This window comes from Olea europaea, chromosome 17 (assembly GCF_002742605.1).
Source record: "Olea europaea var. sylvestris chromosome 17, O_europaea_v1, whole genome shotgun sequence".
NCBI lineage: Eukaryota > Viridiplantae > Streptophyta > Magnoliopsida > Lamiales > Oleaceae > Olea > Olea europaea.
In genome coordinates this window covers 15,359,473-15,380,533 of record NC_036253.1, presented here as the reverse complement: position 1 = coordinate 15,380,533, position 21,061 = coordinate 15,359,473, and the positions used below count along the sequence as shown (strand labels likewise).

The 21,061-nt window shown below is 37.0% G+C and overlaps 1 pseudogene; it reads left to right on the top strand.

Moving 5' to 3' along the window:
- The first annotated feature begins 1,962 nt into the window (after nucleotides 1-1,962).
- Nucleotides 1,963-20,616, top strand: LOC111365671 (annotated as a pseudogene).
- The last annotated feature ends 445 nt before the right edge of the window (nucleotides 20,617-21,061 follow it).

Sequence of the window (21,061 nt, the reverse complement as noted above, 5' to 3'; positions counted from 1 at the left end):
GCTCAGCATGGGAAGGTTCAGCGCTTGAGTGATTATAAAAGTCTTGCAAGCTTGAATAGGACTCAGTAAGTTTCTTGTCAAATTTCGGGGCAACACTGGAAATCAAGATACCAGGAAAGATGGTATCGCCCAAAGGTGGAAGATTTACTAGGGCTTCAACATCACTTAAAGTAATAGACATGGGACCAAGAGGGAAAACGAAGGTGTTATACTCAGAAGACCAAAAACTCAAAGCAATAGGAAAAAACACCGGGTCACAAATTGGGGGTTGAAGAGAAATTTCTAATAAATCTGAAATCCTAGCACGATCAAAAATCACCTTGGTGGGGCCATGATTCACAAGACGTGCATGCCATCTATGAAAAATAACATCAGCTTTGGGCCAAATGCGAATACCTTTTTCGCGAATTGGCCTCAATGGCAGAGAGTTCAGGAATGGAGGACCTTGAGTGCAAGGCAACAACTGACCCACCGCCACTTGTCCAACAGCTTCGGCATTATTAAACGATAGACCCAGATAAAATTCATTGAGGTCAGCATTGGCTTGTGCAAGGAAGTTTGGATTTACATACTGCCTAGTAAGGATTTTTTTTGGAAATCTTCGAAACTAAAAGAATCATCAGATTGAGTTTGTGAAGTCGCCATTGGAAACAAAGTACAGTTTTGATAAGGTTTGCCTGAGAAACGTAGCAGAGAAGTAAGAAGATGAACAGTAAAATAGCAAGGAGGAGGCACGAAATATAGAGACATGGTTTAGTGGTACGATGAAATGGCGTGTCTTCTGGGTTTATAAGGGTTTGTAACGTTGCACCTTTTCAGGCTGTAAAAGGAAATAATGATTGAAATTCTTGAGAATTTCAAATATTGCTGGAAAATACAAAGTGAATATGGCAAAGATTAATAATTGGTATTAATTCTGCCACATTGAGGGGTAATTGTTGACATACTAAGTGCGACCCAAATCAAATAGCCCAAAGAGTGAAGCCCAATTGGGGAGTCTAGGATAAAGGTCCAAACAAGATTATTGACTAATGCGATGGAAGCCCACGAACACGGTAACATCATCGTACAAGCTTGCAAGACGCCCAAAATCTGAGCAAATGGAGTACCTTACGGTCGCCCAGAGCGATGACCCCGTTCTCGCCCAAACCTTCGAATCGTCCAGGATCTTAGCAAGCATAAAACATTATGGTTATCCAGAATAGCAGTTGTTGAAGTAGTTATTGAGTGATCTTATCACATTCCACGATTCAAGGAGTCCAGTTGAAGGCGGTTGAACGACAAAGAGTAATGGCAACAGTTAGAGACGGCAGTTCCACGACAAGTTAGCCACCATAAAGAAAGTGGGTAGTTATACAGCAATCAAGCAGTTTCCAAGCGGTTTGTCACGAAGAAATAATCAAGGGAATATAAAAGGAAGAGAAGACATAGAGAAAAAGACCCTCGAATCAAATACTCTCAAACAGAGAATATGTAATTTCGATTTCTAAATTTAAACTTAAACATTTTTTTTAGTATTCGTGTGCTTGCGCCCCTTGGAGTTATTCTGTTTATTTCCAATTGTAAATCATCGCCAATAAAACACCCCTTTTTGAGACTTCGTCTCAAGAGGTTTGTTCCTTACACAATCGTCTGGTCCCTTTTTTAATTGTTAGCGACTACCCGTGCGAAACAATAGTTAATGAAAGTTGTGGGTTCCATTAATTGTGTGGTTGAAAAAAAGGTTTTTGGTTTGGTAGGTTTTAGAAAATGGCAACGTGTCTGTCTGATCTTGCTATGACCGAAACCGAACAGTTTGGATTTGGTACCTTCAAGCGAACAGATTCAAAATATACATCTTTTTATGTAGCCAAGACCTACTGCTTTTGTGAATGATTACGGTATAAGTAGTGAAGTGATTAGAAAAAATAGTGGATTATGCTGCCTATTATTTGTTGTCAATCTCAAAGTTTGCTATGTCAAGTTCAATTTTTCTGCACAGAAGTGTATTTTGATCTTTGTATTTCATCCCAGCTGTCTAATTGTGATTTTATTTAGCAGTAGGCAGACATGGCTGGGGCTTTAGTTCAGTCAAACAGTTTACATTTTTCAGTTACCAGTGCAAGGAACGGACAGTTGAGGAGTACAGAAAAACCAAAAAGAATAGTTTCAATGCTATGTAACTTACAAACAACTCCCCTTAGGACGAGGAGTTTCTCAGGATTGCGAACATCTAATGCAATAGACTTGTTGAAACAAACTGGCCAGACACTGCAATCAAAGATAGCAATTGTCACCTCTGTTAGCCGAGGAAGAAAAGGCCGAATTGCACCATGAGCCATGTTTGAGCGCTTCACGGATAAAGCAATTAAAGTTATGGTGCTTGCACAAGAAGAAGCAAGACGGCTTGGTCATAATTACGTTGGAACTGAACTGATTTTGCTGGGACTTATTGGTAAGGGGACTGATATAGCAGCTAAGTACTCAAGTCCATGGGTATAAATTTGAAAGATGCTCGTGTGGAGGTGGAGAAAATAATTGGGAGGGGTAGTGGATTTGTGGCTATGGACATACCTTTTACCCGTCGTGCAAAACGTCTTTGGGAACTCTCGCTTGATGAAGCCCGCCAGCTCGGTATTTGTTTTTCTCTTTCTTTTCGTGTGCGCATTTCCTTGATATGCTGTTAGAGTTACTCCTTTTCTTACTTGTGTAAGTTCGAGTTCTTTCATCATTGGATATCAAATGCTCTGCATATAGAGTTTAGTCTGCAGTTTATGTGTACGTTTTATCTTTCTCCTCCTTGGCTTAAACTGTGATATGATAAGTTAAAAATATGCTGGTCATTTACGTTTTACTTTTATCATAAAGAAGACTTGGTAAATTTTGTGAAAACCATATAAGTTTGATCTTTAATAAGATTTTTATTCATTACTTGTCGATTCAGGGCACAATTACATTGGATCAGAGCACTTGCTGCTGGGACTGCTTCGTGAGGTTGAAGGTGTGGCAGCCCGTGTTCTTGAGAATTTAAGTGCTGATCCAAGTAATATTCGCACACAGGCAAGCATTAGCACTTCTTCATGTTGTCTAATAATTTTTTGTGATTTTTTTACCCTGACAGCATTATGATTCATTTGGAACATAGGTTATTAGAGTGGTGGGTGAGAGCGTGGAGGCTGTTGGTGCTGTTGTTGGAGGGGACAGCTCAGTAAACAAGATGCCTACACGAGGAATATGGAATCGATTTAACCAAGCTAGCTGAGAAGGTAATTTTCCATTTCTCATGGTGTTTATTAAATTATTTGCTTTCACAGGGGCCTAACGAAAGCTGGTTTTCTTGCTTTTTTAGGGTAAACTAGACCCTGTGGTCGGAAGGCAAGACCAGATTGAACGAGTTACTCAAATATTGGGGTGGAGTACAAAAAATAATCCATGTCTCATTCGAGAACCCGGTGTTGGGAAAATAGCTATTGCAGAAGGTCTAACTCTGGGAATTGCCAATGGCGACATCCCTGAGACAATTGAGGGGAAAAAGGTAAGGTGATACTTGAATGATTTGCAGAGAACTGTTTTAACTTGTTAGCAGATACATTAAGGGTTAAACTTAGCAACTTCTCAAATATTTAAAATGTTTGAATGTTATTATGCAGGAGGTAGATCTACAAAGACTTTTAGAGAAGTTAGACACTATCTCCTTCTATATAGTTATGGCTACTTAATACTTTTTTTGGGATTTTGCTTTCATCTTAATTCAGAATAAAGGCTCGTGCATGCCCGAGCACTATTATTTCATATGTTGAAACAGCAATCTGCATTCCCTCCCCCTTTAGTTCTTTATAGTTCTTACTTTTGACATTCGTTATTTTTATGTTTCAGTTCAAGATGGCTTGTTACGGACGTAATGCTAGAATTCTGGGTACCTATTTGATTTTCCAACTTTTTTTCCGAAGATAGTAAATCTTCCACTTTGGTTCATTTCAGGTTGCTACCCTGGATATTGGTCTTCTTGTTGCTGGGACAAAAGATCGTGGTGAACTTGAGGAAAGGTTGAAGAATCTGATGGAGGAAATTAAACAGAGCGGCGATATTATACTTTCCATTGATGTGTCACTGCAAGAAGTTTGAATTACTCCGTCTTATTGACATTATTTAAGAATATGACGCACGCAACAAGTTCTTTCTTTTAATGATGTCTGGAAGGTCATCTTCCTTTATGCTGCCTCTGTTTTTGTCCTCCCAGTTAATTGGTACAATGAATTTATATGCTTTTGATAAAAATCTTAAGGAATCTTATTATTTAATATAATCTGTTTCTCTCCAACTTATATCTTTAAGAATAAATTGTAGTTGACATATTTAAGAGAGAGTGTTTATGTTGGTGTCAACTGATTTTATTGTAAGGTGAGTCAGGTGACATTTAGGTACTCTTGGGCGAAAATATCCTTGTTGGATCTGTGGGAAATGCTATGTGTACACATTATAGTGTACACAATGCATCACACCCCTCTCACATGGAGGGGGTTCACGAATATTTTATTGTGTGTGAGCCCCCCTTCATATGACAGGATGTAATGCTATGTGTATAGTATTATGTACACAGCATTTTCCATAATAATTACCTCATGATCATTATAAGGTCGATGGAACTTTTATGTGTGTTATAGGGGTTCTTTGAGAAATTCATGCATGTATTAGGTGTTGCTCTTATATTTCCTCTAATACCTAAGAGAGAAAGCAGACGCGCAAGCCCAAAAACACATTGTAATTTTCTTCAAAAGCAACGGTATTGGGTGGACATAGCGAATGATCCACTTTAAGTCGTGTTTTTCTTGCTTTAGTTTTTTGTATCGTGTTATTATTATTTCTCTTGTTTATATAGGATTAGCAATTAATTCATAAGAATTCTTACCTGCTATTATCATAATGTCCATATTCCTTTTTTTCTTTTTTGGCTATGAAAAATATTTTACTCTATATATTGATTTCTAGCAAAGTGTTCCTGTTGAGTTTGCATTTTGTTGTGGTGGTTTAATGTTTTAAAAGGCTAAATCGGGTACTTGGGCATTTTCACTTGGCATGGCAAGGCAAGGCTTAAGCCTCTATATGGAATAATAAAAGAATTCAAAAGAAATAAAAATACAAAAATATGTTCGTAATGTACCATAACCCTTTTAAAAAATCCATAATAGAACTTATTCGCAAAAATAAAATAGATCAAGAATATAGAAAATAATAGTAATCATCTAATAAAATTATGTTCTATTATTAAAAGTGGAGACAACTCAAAATTTTCTTATATCATGACTATTAATATGATCTTTAAGGGAATTATTTACACCGTTGCCATCATCATCCAATTGCAATAATGAATTCGTTCTTTAAGGGAATTATTTACGCCGATGCCATCATCATCCAATTGCCATAATGAATTCTCCTTCCCATTTTCCTTTCATGTAGATAGAAAAAAAAAAAAAAAAAAAAAAAAAAAAAAAAAAAAAAAAGAAAAAAATTTATTATAAAAAAAAAAAAAAAAAAAAAAAAAAAAAAAAAAAAAAAAAAGGAACTCGTAAAACATTTTAGGTTATAAAGTAAAAATCCAAAGGGGCCATAATTAAATATTCAAAAAATGCAAGGCAAACTTGAGAACACCTTAGTTGGCTTGACGCTCTGGTTTTTTAGGCATAAACCTCGTTAAATCAAGGTGAAGCCTCAGTCAATCGACAGATGGCAGTCAAGATGCGAGTTTTGAGGCGTTTTAGAATATCCTCAGCTGATACGGGATTCGAGACGTAAGCCTCAAATGGTTTTTTTAAACCATGGTTTCTTTAAGTGGTGACCTACAAATTAGCTTAGCTTCTTTCTGAACTGAGTTCAATGAGAACTTCTGGTATATCTCATCCTGTTTTAATTTATTAATAGATTTCAATCTTGTCAAAAATATTTGCATACAAGAGTTTTTGGAGTCTTAATCATAACCATTCAAATTATCCTGCCAAGAATCAAAATACGTTGGAATGAAATGAGGACTCTTAATAGAATGAAAGATAAGGAAACATACTCCTGGTTCTCTGTTAAGGGTTATCAATCCTATAAAAGCATCTCCTGTTTCTCTTCCTATCTTCTATTCGTGGTCAGATTTGTTTTGTAAATTTAATCATTTCCCAGTAGAGCGATGTTATGAAACATTTGCAGTGTATTGGAGCTACTACCCTAGATGAGTACAGAAAGCACATTGAGAAGGACCCCGTACTAGAGAACTGTTTCCAGCCTGTTAAGGTCCCGGAATCTACAGTAGATGAATACATACAGATCTTGAAAGGGATTCGAGAACGATATGAAATCCATCATAAACTTCGTTACGCTGATGAATCTTTAGTTGCTGCAGCCCAGCTTTCACATCCAGAGCCAGTCCTATATCTAATGGGCCCTGAGGCGAAATATGAAAAGTAGGCCCCCCAACGACAAAATTCAAAGATGTATTATGCGACTCATTGCTAACTTAAAAAACTAACATTAAAACAACAACGAAATATATTATAAAAATGATTTATATTATAAACCATCAAACCAAAAATTTCAAACAATTAGTTAAATACTATTCTTCTTGCTGTTTTAGAGGCAAAAACATCAATCAAATCTGAATAATTTAGTTGCTCAACCATTTCTTTTTCTATTGATAGCATAGCCAACCCATTTAATCTTTCTTGCGACATAGTTGATCGGAGATAGGTATTGATCAACTTTAATTTCGAGAAACTTCTTTCTGCAGATGCAACTGTAACCAGTATGGTTAACAAAATTTGGTAAGCAATATAAGCATTTGGAAAACAAACATCCAATGTCTTCAAATATTGTAGCACTTCAATTGCTCTTGTTGCTTCACTTGGTATGTAACACCTCAAGACTTGTAACTCCGAACATAAATCATCCCCACTGATATTCGAACGCCCATTATGTTGAAGATATTTCTCAAGATTCAAGCAAGAGTTCAATAAACTTGAAAAAGTTGCACCTCTTAACCTCTTCAAACTAAACAAAAATCCAAATGTATCATCATATTGTTTAAATTGTTCAAATCGGGTCCTCAGAGAAGATAGAGCTTGATCAATTATAAAAATAAAGTGCTCAACTCTAAAAGATTCTTCTGCTGATTGCTTTACCTCATTACTACCGCTTTCATCAAATTGTTTTTTTCTTTGAATTATGCGTTTTTCTATAAATACAGCTTCAATTCCCATTTCGCTTGCCTTTTTTGTCGCTTCATTTTTGGCAATAGCAAATCCAATTTCTCTGTATTCTTCAAGAAATGAAACAAGTCCTTGCAAGAGGTCAATAGCATGATCAATATCCATGGATTCGGTTTGAAGAAATTTACTCACAATATTAACAGCATGCAACAATCTGTGCCAGATTATCATGCCAAACAAAAACTCAAAATTTTGAAGTTCATGTGTTGCTAATGACTCGGCTTCACTCTTCACTTTAGGATCTTCATTACTTTCTGCTAAATCAAGTAATGCATCTCTTATCTGTGCAGTTTGCTCCATTATAGGCTTCACACTTTCAACATGACTTTCCCAACGTGTTTGTGACAATGACTTCACTATCAATCATTGAACATTATCTTTGAAAATTTTTCATTGCTTGGTAGAAGAGGAAAACAATATGTAGATGCGTTGTATCACTCCGAAGAAGGATACAGCTTTGGAACAACAGTTCACCATATCACATAATGCTAGATTTAGACTATGAGCGCCATATGGAGTATAGAAAGCTCGGGGATTCATTTCATGGACTCTTCTTTGCACACCTTTATGCTTCCCGCTCATGTTAGATCCATTGTCGTACCCTTGCCCTCTAATGTCATCAATATCGAGATCAATTTTTATCAAAGCCTTTTGAAGCTCGGTTGCAAGTCCAAGTCCTGTTGTGTCATCTACCTTCAAAAATTCTAGCCAATGTTCTTGAACTGTAGGTAAGTTTGACGAATTATCTACAAATCGTACAATTAAAGACATTTGCTCCTCCTGACTTGCATCTGGAGTACAATCAAGTATAACTGCAAAATATTTTGCATCTTTAACTTTCTTGACAATTGAACTTTTCACCTGATTAGCCAACAACTGTATCAACTCATTTTGAATTTTTTTGCCAAGATACGTATATTGAATCTCTTTTGCTTTAGCCCGCCGAAGGTGCTCTTGCATTACTGGATCAAATTCACTAACCATTTCGACCATTTGTAAAAATAGGCCATTGTTCTCAACATGTAGCCTCTCATCATCTCCTCGAAATGGCAATGTGTTTTTCACAAGTCTTTTAACAATAGCGATTATCCTTGTTAATACATGTCTCCAATGTTTTCTTTCAGCATCAATCAACAATTCAACGCTTTTATCAATTGTAGTTTTTGATCGAAACCTATTTTTCAATTCAATCCAACTAGTCATGCAACGTAAATGCTCCTCATTTCCTTCATGACTTTTAATAGACCGATGCAAATTATGCCAATCTTTGAACCCATCATTACCTAGTTGGCCAACTTTTGTCACATTTATTGGTGTTTTAAACAACTTACAACAAAAGCAAAAGATCCTGTCCATAGACACTGAATATACTAGCCATCTTCTATCAACTGCTTTCCCATTTGGTAGCAATCGCTAATATTGTGAAGAATCGAAATGTCTATTTGTATAGTCTTTTGGAAACGAGATGTCATCAACTCTTTTTGGACCCCTTTCAACTAAATAATCCCTTGTTTTTTTCTCAATAATTTGCCAATTCCCGAGATCATCCAAATTTAGAGAAAAGCAACCCTCTTCTTCCTTATCATCTTCTTCATCATTAGAGACGGGCTTCATCACTTCTTCTTCCTTATCATCTACTTCGTTAACATCGGTAGGTTGACTCACTTCTTTATCCTTATCCTCATTCAGCGCATTCACATTGTCACTTTTGAAGTACTTGCTAATATCCCCTGCTTGACTTTGAATTAATGCAATTTCATTTCATTTTCTTTTCCTCTTTTGAGCACCAGACTCGTATTTAGGAGGCATAGTAATGTCCAATGATTAGCCTAAAAAACAATTACAAAATAACTCAATTATCTCACATTTATAGTTTCCAATATAGTTATTACGTGCGCCTGTGCAATTGTTCATCCTACAATAAGCAATCATATAAGTCGACCAGGCTGCAATTATATAAGCCGACCAGTCTGCAATTATATAAGCCGACAAGGCTTCAAACATTTACAATCTCTTCAATAACAACTTAGGGTAAGCCATTACTTACCTGATAAGCGAAATTTTGACGGAAATTGTGGAATTACACCCTTAAGAATGATCCCGTTTTCTGAACTGGTGGTAAGCTTATCTCAATTTTTCAATTGTGTCAACGATGCTCTAGCATAGCAAAAAGAAACGTGTAAGGAAATAACTATATCAATTAATGTTGTCATCAAGCTCATATTTGATTTCAAATAAATGCTAACCATTACCTACAACAATTAATTTACAGATTTATGTATCGCTAAAAATTTTGACCAAAAAGTAGAAAATGCATGCATGCCGTAAATGTCCATTTAATTTTTAAAAAATATATATATTTATTTGATCACCAAACACAAATAATTAAAGAACAAAATCATATATCAACACATATATAATCATCTTTTCCATAAATTCAATGAAAAAAAGTCTTGAGTCTGGTCGAATACAATATGCCAAAATATAGACTACTATTCCAAAATAACTAGTTAAACTATTACAAAATAATTGATCCATATATCAAGAAATTTACTTCTCTAATCAACATGTTAGCTATCGAAAAAATATGTGGGGCTACTTCAACTAAAACTTGACTCATTAGTGATTATGAGCAGAGGATAAAGAAATAAGGTCTTCCAAGTAAGCTGGCCAGAATTTAGGAAGACCCTGAGGTTAATTATTGGCAACCTAAGTTACCTAACATCACAAGAAAGAGCACTCCATCGATTCAGTTTATTGCAAAACAGATCATATTCCCATCATCTTTTACCTAAAAGATACAAACATTGTTGTCAAATTTAGTAAATGAAGAAAAACAATGGAATAAAATTTTGCCACGGTAAAATATAATGCAATTGCAATTATGAAAGTTTTGATTATTGGAAAAAAAAACATGATCGTCTCATACTAAGCCCTCCAGATATATTAACAAGTTATCTCTGACATATAACATTTTATAATGCAAAGTTACATTTGCAAGGTTAATCTTTTGTCTTTTCAAAAGAGAACTTGTTGGAAAGGACACCTTATAGTCCTCTTGTACATATTCTTCCGCACTGTGTCCATTTCCCAGAAAAAGATGCCTATCCCTCACGGCAGAATTTTCAATTGCTACAATCACAGCATGTTGTAAAGGATGCCAAGAACCAGAACGCGTATGTAATTCATGTTCAAACCAGCTCCATGGACGTAAACAACAAACACCATAGTAAGAATGCTTTGTGTCCTTGGATGAACATGAACATCTTGAAAGAAATGACTGACAATTTTTGGCTTTGATGAAATTAAATTGAGCTGCTTCTGGAAAGTTGCATGTTGCTTTCTTTTATAGAAGTATTACAAGATAGGACTTAGTCATGTGAGCTTGCCATGACCTGCATAGTTGAAGGATCCACAATGACAGCAGCATTCACGACCTGAAAGAGTGAGTTTATGAAAGACCAACAACCAATCCTAAGTACAAGTATCTTCGAAGATAAAAAGCAAAGAAAAAGGCATAGGATGGACAATAGGTCACTCAATATCTATAACCAGAATGTATATAGATGCGTGCAAAATCAGCCAGCACGCTCTAGCAGAATATCTTAAACAGTTTAAGCTGCACTGCTAAGCCCTTGTAATGGCCCTTTCATGTAGATCTTCCATTACATTTGAATAAACACATTGAAAAATTACAAGTGAAGTTCTCTCTTTTACCTAGGATCATAGAAGCCTACAAGGCCAATCTAGTAGGATTTCATCTCATTTCTCACAAAGGCACAATGATAATGCGGCATACAGAAGATAATTTCACTTCATTTATCATTCACTCAGATTTATAATTTCATACCTTTTCCATTTCGACATGTCTAAATAATTTATCTGGAAACTAGAAAATTACAACTCTAATGGAATTTCAAGCAATAAATGTGAAAAGGAGATAAATTCATTTCAAATACGGCACCAAAGTAGAATGTATTTAATGATGCAAAGGCATCCAGAAAGCATTAGGTAGTTACCGAGCTAACACCAGATTGGTAGTTACCGAGCTAACACCAGATTTTGCCAAACCAACTGCATATGTCATGAAGCTGGAAACTAATTCCGAATCATCTTTACTAAATCCAGTTATGCCATCGATATTGCTTCGGTCGAAAGACAGTTAGGTGACTCGGCAATCGGGACTCGACAGCACAGCCAGCACTCAGCAGAAGCAGACGCGAGAAGAAGGGCCAAGGAAGATAAGATTCGTGGTGAACTCACCGTCTCACCGTCGCCGTCACTCGCCGGACGCCCGGACTGTGTCAATGTTGAGAAGGGAGTCACGGTGGCTTCACAGTCGTGAAAGTCGGAGGCAATTCTTGAATTTTCATATGAATTATTTTGGGAATTTAGGGATTGGATTGGATTTGATTTGGATAAATGGATTGATGGGTTGGGATTTATGTATTGTTGGGTTGGGATTGGTTTAGTTATTGGATTGGGCATTTCATTTGGGCCGGATGGATTTAAAAAAAAAAAAGGGACGAAAATGAGGCCCCCTAAGATCTTGGGCCTGAGGCGGAGGCCTCATTCGCCTCGGCCCAGGATCGGGCCTGTTCACATCAGTACATCAGGTATGCAGTTTAAAGTATATGTAATTTGTACTACGAATCAGTTACAGATTGGCGCATAAATTTTCTGTTTAGTATCTTCAAGGAATATTACTCATTTTGGCACATGTCAATGGTCTTCTGATCCTAGGAATTGTCAAATACTGCCCCTCCACTTTTTTGGGGTTGGACAGGACTGTTGATCACCAGTCTCTTCTCTGAATATTACTTTTGCGTGTTTCAGTGATCGCTTTCTGCTCGATAAAGCAATTGACTTGATTGATGAAGTTGATTCCTGGGTTCGACTCTGTCATGCACAAGTGTGGACACTTCGGGGTATTAATGCAATTTCCCATTTTCAGTTTACTCTATAATAAGGCGTCTATCTTTTGCAACTCCCGAAGGACGCCGGAGTGCTTGAGAAAGAGCTCAAACAAATCACAAAAGAGAAGTACGAGGCTATCAGAAGTCAAGACTCTGAGAAGGTAAGTAATATTTAATGACTCTACTCCTCTGTGATAGTACAATGAAGTGAAGCTTTAGGATAGGACATATTTGGTAGGTTGGACCAACCAGGATGGGATAGGTTTAAGAAGGAAGTTAAAATCTTATGTGTTGAGTTGAAAATGAAGATGCCTTTTATGTATTTTACAGTGTTCAACTACATATCTATATATACACTTTGCAAGTGGGAATTAAATGGATACAGGGAGCCTATTCTAGAAAGTTCAGCTGGAGCCATTCACGTGAAACATGGGTGAGTATCTGAATCCACAACTGAATCTGGTGTAACAGAAAATGTACAGCAAGGCTGATTAGTTGCAGTGTATTAGAGTTAATGAGATAATTAACTCTTAACACTCCCTCTCAAGCCAGATGGTACTGTTGTAACACCGAGCTTGTCCTTCAAAAAGATGAATCTGGAATGAGAAAGGCCCTTTATTAACACATCTACAATCTGATATGAAGATGGCACATATCTCACTTCTAACTCCTTTCCAAGAACTTTATCTCTGACAAAATGAATGTCTAATTCTATGTGATTTGTTCTAGCGTGATAGACAGGATTCGTTGCAAGTGCACCAGCACTCATATTGTCACACCACAGGATTGGAACTGAGACTTGTTGTATTTCCAGTTCTTTGAACAAGGACTGGATCCAGGCAATTTCGAGGCTGCAGAAGCAAGAGCTATATATTCTGACTCCGTGCTTGATTTAGCAACAACATGCTGTTTTTTTTATGACCAGGCTATCAAATTTTCTCGCAAATATATATAGTATCCGGCTGTTGATCTCTTGTCATCAGGACAGGATGCCAAATCTGCATCTGAATATCCACTTAATGTCAGCCTGTCACATCTTTGAATCCACAATCCTTGATTCATTGTTCCTTTTAGATACCTTAATACTCTCTTTACTGCTTGCCAATGTGTTGATGTTGGTGATTGTAGAAATTGACTTAGTTTGTTAACAGCAAAGGTGATGTCAGGTCTGGTATGTGTGAGATATTGCAGTGCTCCTACAACACTTCTGTAAATTGAAGGATATTTTATAGCTTCTCCTTCAATTTTTTACATAGTCTTACCATTTGTGATGGGAGTAGGATAAGGCTTTAAGTTCTGAAGTTCAAACTTCTTAAGCAACTCAGTAATATATCTTGTTTGTGTAAGATGAATTCCTGTGTCATGCCAACAACTTCAATTCCTAAGAAATGATGCAATTGGCCCATATCTTTCAATGGAAACTTCCTATTCAGTTCATCTACAAAATTTTGCAGCAACTTTGTATCATTCCCTGTTATGACTATGTCATCTACATAGATGAGTGCAAATATAACTTGACTTTCATTCTCAAAATAGAATAATGATGTGTTGGCTCTTGATTGCTTGAATCCCCAACTTATTAATGTATCTTTCAGCTTGTCATACCATGCTCTGGGTGCCTGCTTTAGGCCATAGAGTGCCTTTTCTAGTTTGCACACATGCAATGGTTTTGAACTGTCTATGAATCCTTCAGGTTGATTCATGTACACAACTTCCTCAAGTTCACCATTTAGGAAGGCATTGTTGATATCAACCTACCTGATTTTCCATCCTCTTGAAACTGCAAGGGTAAGTATTACTCTTAAGGTTGATGCCTTGATAACGAGGCTGAAGGTTTAATAAAAATCAACTCCAGGGTTTTGATGAAAACCTTTAGCCACCAGTCTTGCCTTGAACCTTTGAATTGATCCATCTGAACTGCGTTTCAGTTTAAACACCCATTTGTTTCTTACTATGTTGTATGATGGTGAGGAAGGTACTAGTTTCCAGGTTTTGTTTTTCATCAATGCATCAAATTCCTCTTTCATTGCTTCTCTCCAATCATTACTTTTGGGGTTCCTTGTGTTCATGATTATGTTCAACTGATTGTCCAGTTTAGACCTTTGGTTTGAACACTCCTGCTTTTGCTATAGTAACCATAGGATGCTGTATCTGATTGTTTGGTTTATGACTCTGGCTTAGCTCACTACTACTTGATTGTTGATTGTCATTGTTAACTAGTTGCAGATGACTATTGTGACCAGCATCACTATCTGATTCAGATTGTTCAATGTCCTATGACAACCTTGCATCTGTCTCCACACACTGTTTATTTGCCTCATTGAGTAACTCTTGTGCATTATCATTATCTATCAGTGCTATCATTATGAGGCTGATTTGCATCACCTAAGCTACGAGGTAGAGAATGCATAACTTGGGTTACATCTGGATGAGTTATATCAGCAGGATCAGGGCTTGAGTTATTTAACTGGGAAGGAAATTGAAACCATGTCACTATTGTTTCAGACTCAACAGGATTTGACTCACCTTTGATAAGGAAACCAGACTCAAAAGGAAACTCAAACTCATTGAAAACAACATGTCTTGAAATATACACTTTTCCAGTTGAACTGAGGCACTTATAGCCTTTGTGAGACTCACTATACCCAAGGAAAACACATTTTGTTGAATGAAAATTGAACTTATGCTTTTGATAGGGTCTCAAGCAGGGATAGCAGGTACACCCAAAAGTTTTAAGTGCCTTATAATCAATTTCTTTTTTGTGTAAAACTTGGATGGGGAATGCATTTTGAGAGTTGGAGTAGGCAACCTATTTATGAGGTGTGCAGCTGTTTGAAATGATTCCCACTAGTATTTCAATGGCATTTTGGCTCGGGCTAATAGAGTCAAACCTGTTTCTGTTATATGTCTATGTTTTCATTCTATTCTAGCATTTTGTGCTGAAGTGTGAGGACAGGAATGTCTAAACTCAATTCCAGATTGTACCACAAGGTTTGTTAAGCTTCTACACTCACCTCCACAATCTGACTGTAGGGTCTTTATCTTCCTTTCAAACTTCTTTTCAACCAGTTTTTTGAATGCAGCAAAGATGTTTAGTGTTTCGGATCTATGTCTCATAGGATATATCCAGGTAAATCTACTATAGTCATCCAAGAAGGTTATGTAGTATTTGAAGCCTGATGTTGATTGAATGGGAGCTTGTCCCATACATCTGTATGTATAAGATCTAAAGGGGCCTTTGCATGAGAAGTAGATAGCATGAAGGGTAAAAGATGAGCTTTTCCATACTGGCAGGCATCACAAAAAGACGTGATTTCATTAATTTTTGCCTTCTGATTACATATTTTGAGTACTTGTGACACCACCTGACTAGATGGATGTCCAAGTCTCCTATGCCATACATCAACTAGGGAATTGAAAGACTCTTGACTTGGACTACTAGAGAAGACGACACTGCATGATTTATTTGGAAGAACTGACTCTTGACCAGAAAACTCGGTGTTTAGGTGAGGAAGATCTAGCTAATACAACCCATCTTTAAGCTTCCCTTGCAGCATTACCTCCTTCGTTTTTTTTGTCCTTAACAAAGCAGCAATCAGAGTGAAATTCCATATAAACATGGTTATCAGATGTCAACTGAGAAACACTAATGAGATTTTTCTTAATTTCAGGCACATGCAATAATTTATTCAGCACAAGTAGTTTATCAGTTAAGGTAGGAAAGCATATAACACCAACATGTGAGATGTACAATTTATTTCCATTTCCAACCATGATTCTTTCCTTACCAGTATAATCATTTGCTGAATTGATGTTTCCCATTTCTGCAATAACATGATTGCTAGCTCTAGTGTCAGCTAACCAGGCAGGATCATTCACAGAGTTGGGTGATGCCACTAATGCTGTTGGTTGTGAATAACTCCTGGTTCTCTGATTTGGTGATGCTCCAGTATAACCTTCATCATATCTGAAATTGCAGATATTTTCCTTGTGTCCAATCTTGCCACACACTTGACAGACAGGTCTATCACTGCTGTTGAAGCCTCCTCTGTTTCTGGCTCTTCTTCCGCCTCTATAGTTGTTGTAGTTTGAGAATCTTCCACCATTGTTTGGCTTGTAAGCCTTGAAATGATAGTTGTTCGATCTTGGCCTTTGAGTAAAATTAATTGATGCCTAATTAAGGTTAATCCATGCTACTTCATTTTTGATAGTATTCAAATGTTAAAGCCTACTTTCAAAAGTCATGAGTGTTGATTGGAGTTCTTCCCAAGAGATCGAGTCCCTACCGTTTATTTGAACAACAATAGGTGTGTATTCTTCATCTAGACCTGCCAAGACTTGTGTGACAAGATCTGCAAGAGGAATTGTTTTACCAGCAACCTCAAGATTGTCTGCCAAAAGATTCACTGTATTAAGGTACTGATCAATACTCATAGTCCTTTTCTTGTCTTCTGGAGTTCACCAGTGAGAAAAGTTATTCTAGATTTGTTCTGAATGCCATAACTCTCATTCACAGCAGTCCAGAGTTGGTTAGAATTGCTGGTGCCCATAACTTTCAAAGCAATCTCAGGAGTATTGAGGAGTAAAGCCATCCCATCAACAGCTGATCTGTGGACATCCATTGGCTATACTGGGGATTTTGAGTTACCTCAACACTAGCTCCCGCTTCACCAGTGGTTTGAGTAATAATAAATTTTGGAGGACACAGCTTTGTTCCCAGAATGTGACTTTCAAGGTTGTGTCCACGTATGATGGGAAGGATCATATTTTTCCACAGCAGAAAATTGTTTTTGTCAAGCTTCACAGACACCATTTGGGTTAAATTGACACCAAAAGGTGAAGGTTGGTTGCTTCCCTGCATTGAAGGCACCATTGTGCTTGAAGCTGATGTGGATGAGGAATTCTGTGGTGTAACATTGGCGTTGGCCATTTTTTGCTCTGATACCAAGTTGAAAATGAAGATGCCTCTTATATATTTTACAGTGTTTAGCTACATATCTATATACACACTTTGCAGGTGGGAATTAAATAGATACAGAGAGCCTATTCTAGAAAGTTCAGCTGGAGCCATTCACGTGAAACATGGGTGACTATCTAAATCTACTACAACTGAATCTAGTGTAACAGAAAATGTACAGCAAGGCTGATTAGTTGCAGTGTATTAGAGTTAATAAGATAATTAACTCTTAACATGTTGTCATGTGCAGTACTTTCTAGTACTTTGCACCAGACATGTCCCAAATATCCTTTCAAATTTCAATAATAATGTCAACTCCAGTTTCTTATTTGCCGAGTGTACTACTTAGCGCCCGCTTTTGTCTAGTAAATTTTGACAGACCAATTCATGTACAGGCTGGGGAGTTTCTTGACAGGAAAATGGATCTTAAGGCACGAATATCTGCTCTCGAAGACAAAAACAAAGAGATGGCCAAGGCAGAGAGTGAGGCTGGGGTGGAGGTCCTATTGTGATGGAAGTTGACATGCAGCACATAGTTTCTCTTGAGAAACTTTCTACTGATGAATCTGACTGCCTCCTCAAAATGGAGGAGATACTTCACACGCAAGTCATTGGGCAGGATGAAGTTGTCAAAGCCATCGGTCGTGCTATCCGCCGTACCCGCATTTGACTAAAAAATCCTAATCGGCCAATCGCAAGATTCGTCTTTTCTAGTCCAAATGGTGTTGGGAAATCGAAACTTGCTAAAGCGTTGGTTGCTTACTATGGTTTTGAAGAAGCCATGATCCGACTTGATATGAATGAGTTCATGGATAGGCACACTGCTTCAAAGCTCATTGGTTCCCTTCCAGGTTTTTTTTATTATCGGTAAATGTGAAATTCCATAGATCAAAATTAATTTATAAGTACACTGAGCATAACTGGAAAATCAAAAAGTAAGTAACCAATACATGTACACCGGACATACTCAGAAGAATCAAATAAAAACAGATGCACCAACATCGGTCTAAAGACCAACTACAAAAGATTCAAATTGAATCAAAATATACAGATACAAAGTGAACATAACTTTGTATATGTGTATTTTAATTCGTCTTACAATAAATTCAACTTGCAGCTTAATACCTTCAAAAATACATCTGTTCCTTGTCATCCAAATGTAGTACACAGTTGTTTCAAGTGCAACACGTTTTGCTCTACTTGGCCAAGTCTTACCACGAGCTTCCTTTTTCATCCATTTTGAAGAACTCAACAAGATAGACATGGTGCATCGAATAGCCAACCAATGTCAGATATAATCCCAAACATCTCTACAAAAAGGGCATGAAAAGAAGAGGTGTTGGGCAGTTTCATCGAAGACTCCACAGAACGGACAGAAAAGGCTCATACTGCGGGCTTCCTTCGAGATTATTTTGGTTACACTGAAGGTGGACAGCTAACTGATGTTGATAGACGGAGACCTTCTACCATTGTACTCTTTGATGAGATTGAAAAGGCTCATCCTGATATCTTCAATATGATGCTTCAAATTCTTGAAGATGGAAGGTTAATTGACAGCAAAGGTAGAATTGTAGATTTCAAGAATACAGCAGGGCCGACCCTAAGAATTGTGAGGCCTCAAGCAGCCAATTATTATCAGGCCCTTAGGCCTTAAGCATAATTTTTTACAAACATAGTACTACTTTAAAAATGGATATGGAGTGTGTTAAAAATAATTTTTTTGCCACTACTTAAAAATGGATACATAGGATGTTAGTTTGCTGAAAAAGTAAAGTACACACGGAATTTTAGAAACTTCTCCATGAAAGGTTACTCACCACAATTAGTTTGCTAAAATTTTAACTTCATAGATTCTTAACTCATTTTTTTATCGTTGGACTGTTAACCACTGGTCTTTTTATCATTCACCTTCACAACTCTGAATGGAGATGTCAAAGTATGGAGGATATTTATAAAAATTAAACGTAAATAACATGTTAAACATAAATTAAACCATTTATGAACTAGGTTGGGATTATGATTAAGTTTAAATTTTCAATTTTCAACTTATCACATATCACAAATTCCCCAATGGCATATCCATGTTAATTCGAAACAGAAAAAAAGGAAAAAAAAAAAAAAGAAAGAAAGAAAAAGAAGGTAGAAGAAGAAGAAAGACACACACGTGGGAAATACACAGAAATCAAAATTTGCCAAATTTGCACAAATTACAAATTTTACAACCTATACACACACAAATCTAGAGGTAGAATTTATAAATAATAACCCTAATAACACATAGATGCTCCAATATACATCCACACCATACAACACAAAAACAAAACCAAATTAATGAGGTTGTCATAAATCATAACATTAGTAAAAATCCAGATTGAAATTTAAACAAATTTACACAGCAAATCGCATTAAAAATATTATTATATATACAAGAATACGAACCTTGCAAGTTACAAGGGCAGGCTAGTGGAGGGCGGAGGTGGTCGACGTTAGTCGGAAGCAAGCAGGTCATCAACACCACTCCGACTCAGTTACTCGGGTCGACGCAAATTGGTTTCGTTTGCAATCAATTTTGCCAACCGGCTGCTTGCAATCAGTTTGTTCAATTGTTAAGTGATACATGGGGTAGCCTATATGGGCTATGAATAATATTACAATCATGGGCCTATTTAAAAAAAATAGTCCAAAGAAAAAATCATTTTCAAGCCCAACAATGGCTGCCTTCAATATCTTCAGGCTCCGATAGTCCGATTCTTCTGCTGCTAGCTGCTGCAACAATGGATTCCGGTAACTGCCCTCCCTCTTCCAGCCAACTACACAACTAACAGCCTCTTCGCTCTCCTTTGTGAACAAATGTACTAATTGCTAATCCCACTGCCACACAGAGAAATCCATTACTCATCCTACCACCTCATCACCAAAACGAGCAAAATTAATTACCAGAGACTGGTCCAGAATATTAGAGGCCCTAAGCCGCTGCTTGGTCAGCCTGGGTCAGGGCCGGCCCTTATAACTTTTGATTATGACTTCAAACATTGGAAGTAGTGTTATTGTGAAGGGAGGTCGTCGTATAGGCTTTGATTTGGATTATGACGAGAAGGCTAGTAGTTATGACCGAATTAAAAGCTTGGTTACAGAGGAGCTGAAACGGTGTTTCAGGTCAGAATTTTTTAATAGATTGGAGTCATTAGACGACGTGATTGTCTTCCAGCAACTAACCAAGCTGGGGGTAAAGGAGATAGCTGACATTATGCTAAAGGAGGTTTTAGAGAGACTGAAAGATATAGAACTTCAGATGACGGAGAGGTTTAGAGATAGGATGGTTGAGGAAGAATACTACCCAATCTACGGTGAGACAACTTAGACGAGCTATTGTGGCAGCATGGATGAGAAATGCTTGCATCTGAGATTAAAGATGGCAACTCAATGATTGTGGATGTTGATTCTGATGCTAACATAATTGTTCTCAATGGTAGCAGTGGTGAATCTCCTGAGCCAATTGTCGTGTAGGTTGAGCCATCTAATTTGACCTTTGCAGGTTTGTCATTTTTCGTTCTAATTTTCTTTCTGTTTATTTATCATAGCTAACATAGTAACATGCTCTTTTGTCCTCTTATGATTTGTCTTAGATTTGCAGAGATTTCATGATCAGAGGTCATGATGGTTATACTAAAGAGTTTTTTATTACTTTATATATCGGAATGAAAAATGCTACAAGTACCAAATGTTTTACTTAATAGTTTATCGAATTGACAAGTGACGGCTCCCTATTGGAGGGATGGCTGACCTCACAGCCATCCCTCCAATAGGGGACCGCCACTTGTCAATTTGGTAAATCATTAGGTAAACTATTTGGTACAAATAGATTAATCCTATCAGAATAGTTTGCTTTTGGAGATTCTGAAGTTACTTGCATATTAATTTGGCTATCATGTTTTTAGTGTGTTGGATTAGACAAGACCTGA